The sequence below is a fragment of the Lagenorhynchus albirostris genome, chromosome 7 (assembly GCF_949774975.1).
Source record: "Lagenorhynchus albirostris chromosome 7, mLagAlb1.1, whole genome shotgun sequence".
NCBI lineage: Eukaryota > Metazoa > Chordata > Mammalia > Artiodactyla > Delphinidae > Lagenorhynchus > Lagenorhynchus albirostris.
In genome coordinates, this window is record NC_083101.1 from 90,700,840 (window position 1) to 90,707,741 (window position 6,902).

Here is a 6,902-nt window from a genome sequence, read left to right on the forward strand (position 1 = left end):
GGTTAAATATAAAATTCACCCATTTCGCGAGCATTTAATTCAATAAATTTTTGTATATTGTAGAGCTGGTCTGCCTTTCTTTGCCTCCACCCCTGCATGCTCTTCTCCTAGAATGGAGGTTCCATGCCAAGAAGACCATGAGCAAGATGCCTTCTTTTGTCGTTATGGTCCTGCTACTGTCACAGCCCCTAGGTGCTGAAAGAAACTGAAATAGCAAAGTAATATTCTGTTTCTTCTTTCTTCCTTCTAAATTCCATCTAGTGCCTCCAATTGGCAGAAACCAAGAGAAATTCAGAAAGCTAGGTTGTCTGAAATATGTGGCTTGCATGTTTATCCCTCAAAAGTACAGAAGAAAGTGCAGAAAGGAAAGTGTAATATTGAGAGCCCATCATATTGAAAGCTAGAGTATCCAGAGCACCCCTCAACTTATAAAATCATGGATTGCCTCCTCTATTCCTGTCTTAGCCCATTCAGGCAGCTATAACAAATTACCGTAGACTAGGGAGGGAGACGCAAGAGGGAAGGCATATGGGAACATATGTTTATGTATGACTGATTCACTTTGTTATAAAGCAGAAACTAACACACCATTGTAAAGCAATTATACCCCAATAAAGATGTTAAAAAAAAAAAAAGTATATGCACCTATAACATAAAAAAAAAAAATTACCGTAGACTGGGTGACTTATAAACAACAGAAACTTATTTCTCACACTTCTGGAGGCTGGGAAATTCAAGATCAGGTGCCAGCGGGTTTGGTGTCATTCATTCATGAGGGATCTGCCCTTATGACCTGATCACCAACCAAAGGCCCCACCTCCAAATGACATCCCACTGTAAATTAAGTTTTAACATATGAATGGGGGCACTAACATTTAGTCTACGGCAATGCTTTTCCTTCTCTCCTCTATTCAGCTCTCAGTGAAGTAACTTTCAGGCTAGGAAAGAAAGTGTACAGATGGTTTTATTTATTTTTATTATTTATTTTTTTTTATTTGCCAGGTATCTGCTTTTCTGTCGCAAATATCTGGGTCCCAACAGGATATATTCCACAGTACCCAGAGCCTTCCTATAACTCTTGATGTCTTAACTGTCATTTTGTAGAGGTTGTGCAGAATAAGATACTTAATATTTTTTTGGAAATGTACAAATATCTTGGAGACTGAGGAAGTTTGTGAAAATAAATATCATGCACTCTTGTTTAGGTTAATATTTCACATTTTTTGGCTAGTATAATTCTATTTGTATATTGAAGGTTTTTTTCTATTATATTAAATCTTGAATTTTCTACTATTCTTTTTTTTTTTTTTAATGAAGTCCAAGGTCATTGTTGGTACAGCAATTCATCAGTGAGGACAAACAACCAATTTATTGTTGCTAAACAGATTAACATGCCAATCCTTTAAAAAAAAAAGCCTTGTACAATAATAGTAGCCATGCGTTAGCCACTTTAATATAAAATGTGATCAAAAGTCAAAATACAAGAGTTCAAAAGGCATAGAAAAACCAAAAATTTTCAGTTTTATTACAAGTTTTAGATTCTGGAAATAGTTTAAAAAAACAAAAACTTATATGCTAATTTCAGCCCAAGGCTAATTTTTTTACGACCAAACTAAGAATTACTACAAGGGAACATCAATGCAACAAAGAAGTAAAATTTGCAAACCCAAGTCACAAACTTGCTAACAAAGTTAATAATCATGGTAATGGACAGCACCAAAGAGCAACTGATGCCTCAGTTAAATTTGAAAGAAACAATGCCTTCTCTAGGGCAGAGAAACATGCAAACAATTCTGCTTCAAGAAATTTGCATAGAAATGGAAAATGCTAGAGCCTTTACCACAAATGAAATTACAAAGCCTCAACATGTTAAATTCAACCCAAGGAGCACCAAATGTTAAATTGGAGCCAAGGTATGACTCAAAACATTTAATTTCCAGCTATGCAACTAGCAAGATCACAAGAATTTCAGGTGTGGAAAGGCACCCTCTTTTCAAGGCACGCTCTTGAAAGACATGAATTTGATACAACATAACCTTAAATCAATGCAGACATTCCTGTAAAATTTAAATTTTAGAGGGCACCATAAGGCATCAGGATCTCTTCTCAAAGTCACTCTTGATATTGTCAGCAACAATCACATCTTTATGATCTCATTAATGACCTTTCACAGATCTCTAGCCTGTACACGTACAGCAGAACCCCCAATATCGTGGGAAGCCCTTTCAGTTTGGCCCTGCTTAACGTGTTTGTAGAATGACTTTTAAGCCCAGCCGTGGCCTAAATGGTGTGAAAGGGACTACTCCCTGGGCATCTCAAGACTTCTCTTCAGCCTGAGCTGTCTCCCAGGCCCCTCTCTTCCACACCTGCCCCCGGGGTAAGACTCCAGAACTCTGGGATTCTGAGCCTGACCCCAGGCAACCTCACCGACACCCACCTTTGGAAGCTCCACTATTCCTCATCTCCAGCTCTCCCTGGTGGGGTTCAAAGTGACAGTTTGGTGCAAGGACTTGTAGAAACAATGCTTATTTACAAATTCGTATTTTGTAGACCTTTCCTTAATTGAACACCTGTGACCTTTACAGTCGCTCTCCAGACCCTTTCCAGAGGTGTAGTAGAATATGCGAAGCAAAAGGACATTTTATTTCTACAGGAAGAAAAAGGATTAACATACATAGTAATAACCGTGTCCATCAAGAGTAATTTGTAATCAGAAAATGAAGACAAATGCCCCAGAAGCCTGCATTTTATCGACACTGCCACTTTCCCAAAACAAGAACCTCAGAAACAAGTCACTGGATCTGCTTTCAGTGAATCAGGAGCTCCCACATTTGTATTCCTCAATCTTTGAGAAAAGTACCAGATGAAACTGACCCACCCCTTTTTGTGTAAAATAGTAACTAACTGAACTCACATCTCCACGCCCTCATCCACCTGTTCAATGACAAACAGTAGTCAGTTCCCTTGAAGGAGACTTACACATTTTGGTATTTCTACCAAAAGAATTGAAATTTTCAAGCAGAAAAAAAGTTTAATTACAAGTAAGTGAGTGGCAGCCCAAGTGAAGCCCTTTTACTATGATTTCCAATTTTCTGTTCAATCCACACTGCAGAGATACAAGGAAAGCCACCATTTTGTTTCCTAAATTTTATTTAAGAATTCATACAAAATACTCCAGATAACTGAGTTTCAATCCTCATCTTCCTCCTCTTCTTCATCTTGTTAATCTGGAAGTAACGTAATTCGTAACTTTCTTTGCTGTTGGCAACTACGCGTAACCAATCACGGAGATGATTCTTCTTCAAATATTTTTTGGTGAGATATTTCAAATACCTTTTGGAAAAAGGCACCTCGGAAGTTACAGTGATCTTGCTTTTGCTTCTTTCGATTGTTACAACACCTCCTCCGAGATTCCCAGCTTTTCCATTCACTTTGATTCTTTCCTGAAGAAACTGCTCAAAATTGGCCGCATCCATGATTCCATCTTCTACAGGATGGGTACAGTCAAGAGTAAACTTCAGGACCTGCTTCTTTTTTTTTGCCCCCCTTCACCACAAGCTTTTTCACTGGCGCCATCGCCGCAGCGGAGGCAGAAAAGCTCTACTATTCTTTTGTTCTTTTAGTCATTTGCCAGGGGTCGAAAAGATGAGATTGAAATAAAATGCTTTTATTCCACTGCTTTTTAACAGAAAATTTGCATTCTCTACTTCCAGCCTGTCTGAAACCAGTTTCTAATTGTCTCTCAGGAGAAACAATACTGTTCTTTCACCCAGTACTTTTTGTTTGTTGTTGTTGTTCCAAAGTTCATATCATGGGTCTGTCACAGAAGCAAAATTATAAATTGCAAGTCATTAAGGTATGGTGAATGCCCATCTGTGTAAGAACATGTCAAAGAAATGTTTACCCAGTTGGAATATCACTGGCCAATCTACTATCTACTACTGTATATAGTATGTGTATTAATATCCTAGTGCTGCTATAGCAAAATACTACAAGTATATGACTTAAAGCAACAGAAATTTATTTTCTCACAGTTCTGGTGGCTAGAAGTCTGGAATTGATGTGTCAGCAGTGCCAGGCTCCCTCTGGAGACTCTTGGGAAGAATCCTTCATTGCCTCTCCCTAACTTCTGATGATCATTGGCAAATACTTGGCGTGCCTTGACTCGAAGTTTCATCCCTCCAACCTCTGTCTCCACCATCATATGGCCCTTTACCCTGCGTGTCTACCTCTCTGTGTCTCTTTCTCCTTATAAGGACACTAGTCATTGGACTTAGGGCCCACCTCAATCCAATATGACCTTACCTTAAGTTGGTTAAATCACAGAGACCCCATTTCCAAATAAGGTCACATTCACAGGTGCCTGGGTTCAGGACTTCAATATATCTTTTGGGGGGACACAATTCAGCTCACAACAGTACTAGATATTATTAGTAGCATGGAGCTGGAAGATCTGGTAGATTTTTAGACCAATGGCAGCCAACATATAGTATATTGATATTTATATCAAACTGACTAAAATTACCTAAAAATTTCCAAAAATGAATAAATCTTCAACTTTGAAACTACTCACCTGCTTATTCCATTTTCTATTCAAAATAAATATACAAAGTATGATGTGTGTGTGTGTGTGCACGTGCTATATGTATCTACATGGATTTATGTGTAGGACTTTTCAAAATCCTCATTTCTAATTTACAACTGTAAAACTGAATTCTGAAGCTTAGACTAGACAGAAATCAGGGCTTCACGTTGAGGTGGTAAAGTTACACATACATCAATTCTGATAACTAAATTATTCAACAAATTACTTTTTTTTCTTTTTTAAATTGAGATACTATTGACATATAACACTGTGTAATTTTAAGGTGTACAATGTGTTGATTTGATGCATTTATATATTGCAATATGATTACCACCATAGTGTTACCTAATACCTTTAATGTGTCAGTTAATTATCACTTCTTTCTTTGTGATGAGAACAATTAAGATCTAGTCTCTTGGTAAATTTGAAGTTCATAATACAGTATTGGTGACTATAATTACTATGCTCTACATTAGAACTTCAGGATTTATTTATCTACTAGTTTTAAGTTTGTATCCTTAAATAACATCTCCCCAATCCCCCAACCTTCAGCCCCTGGTAATCACTATTCTACTCTGTTTTTACAAGTTTATCTTTGTTAGAATCCACAAATAAGTAATATCATACAGCATTTAATCTTCCTCTGTCTGACTTAGCTCATTTAGCATAATAAATCAGGGTCCATCCATGTTGTTGTAAATGGCAGAATTTCATTTTTTTCATGGCTGAATTATATATATATATAATAATATTAATTATAATATAAATATATATATATATACATACATATATATTTTGCATCTTATTTATTCATCCATTGATGGACACTTCAGTTTTTTCATATCTTGGTTATTCTGAGTAAAGTTGCAATAATGACAGAAGTGCTGATACCTCTTTGATACCTTATTTTGCTGGGAAAAGAATACTCTCTTCGACAAATGGTGTCTGGAAAACTGGATAACCACATGGAGAAAAATGAAATTGTACCTCTATCTTATACTCCTCATAAAAATTAACTCAAAATGGATTAAACACTTCAACGTATGACCTGATACTATAAAACGTCTGGAAGAAAACATGTAGGGAAAGCTCCTTAACATTGATCTTGGCAATGATTTTTTGGATTTGACACCAAAAACACAAGCAACAAAAGCAGAAATCAACAAGTGGGACTATATCAAACTAAAAAGCTTCTTCACAGCTAAAGAAACAATCAACAAAATGAAAAGGCTACCTACAGAATGGGAGAAAAATTTTGCAAACCATATACAGAGTAAAGGGTTAATGTCCAAAATATATAAGGAACTCATACAACTCAATACAAAATAAGCCAACTAAAAAAATGGGTAGAAGAACTAAGTAGACATTTTCCTAAGAAGACACTCAAGTGGCCAACAGGTACATGAAAAGATGCTCAACATTCAATCTGGAACAATTCTTGAGTGTACAAATCCTTCACCTCCTTGATCAAACTTATTACCAAGTATTTTATTCTTTTTAATGCAATTGTAAATGAGATCATTTTCTTAATTTCTCTTTCTGATAGGTATTATTAGTGTATAGAAACACAACTGACCTTTGTATATTGATTTTGTATCTTGCAACTTTACTGAAACTGTTTATTAGTTATAACAGTCTTTTGGTGAAGTCTATTATAAATATTATATCATATCATCTGCAAGCAGAGACAATTTAAATTATTATTTTCTGATTTGAATGCTTTTTATTTCTTTTTCTTGACTAATTGCTCTGACTAGGACTGCCAGTACTGTGTTAAATAATAGTGAGAACAGGCATTCTTGTCATGTTCCTGATCTTAGAGCAATAGCTTTCAGCTTTTCATCACTGATTATGATGTTAGCTGTGGGCTTCTTATATAGGGCCTTTATTATGTTGAGATAAATTTCTTCTATATCCACTTTGTTAAGAGTTTTTTATTAGGAAAAGATGTTGAATTTGTCAAATGCTTTTCCTGCATCTATTAAGATAATCACAGGATTTTATCCTTTATTTTGTAATGTGGTGAATCACATTGATTAATTTGCAAGTGTTGACCCATCCTTGCATCCCAGAAGCAAAGCCCACTTGATCATGGTGTATGATCCTTTTAATGTACTGTTGAATTTGATTTACTAATATTTTATTGGGTAATTTTGCATTTATGTTCATCACATATATTGACCTGTAATTTAATTTTTTTGTATATCCTTGTCTGGCTTTTGTATCAGGTAATGATGGCCTTGTAAGATGAATTTCAAAGTGTTCTTTCCTCATCTATGTTTTGGAGAAGTTTGAGAGGGAATGGTATGACTTCTGA

General features: G+C 35.8%; 1 pseudogene; it reads right to left on the reverse strand.

The window, feature by feature from the left end:
* Positions 1–2,021: 2,021 nt before the first annotated feature.
* LOC132522991 (large ribosomal subunit protein eL22-like) lies at positions 2,022–3,576 on the reverse strand (annotated as a pseudogene).
* Between the last annotated feature and the right edge of the window lie 3,326 nt (positions 3,577–6,902).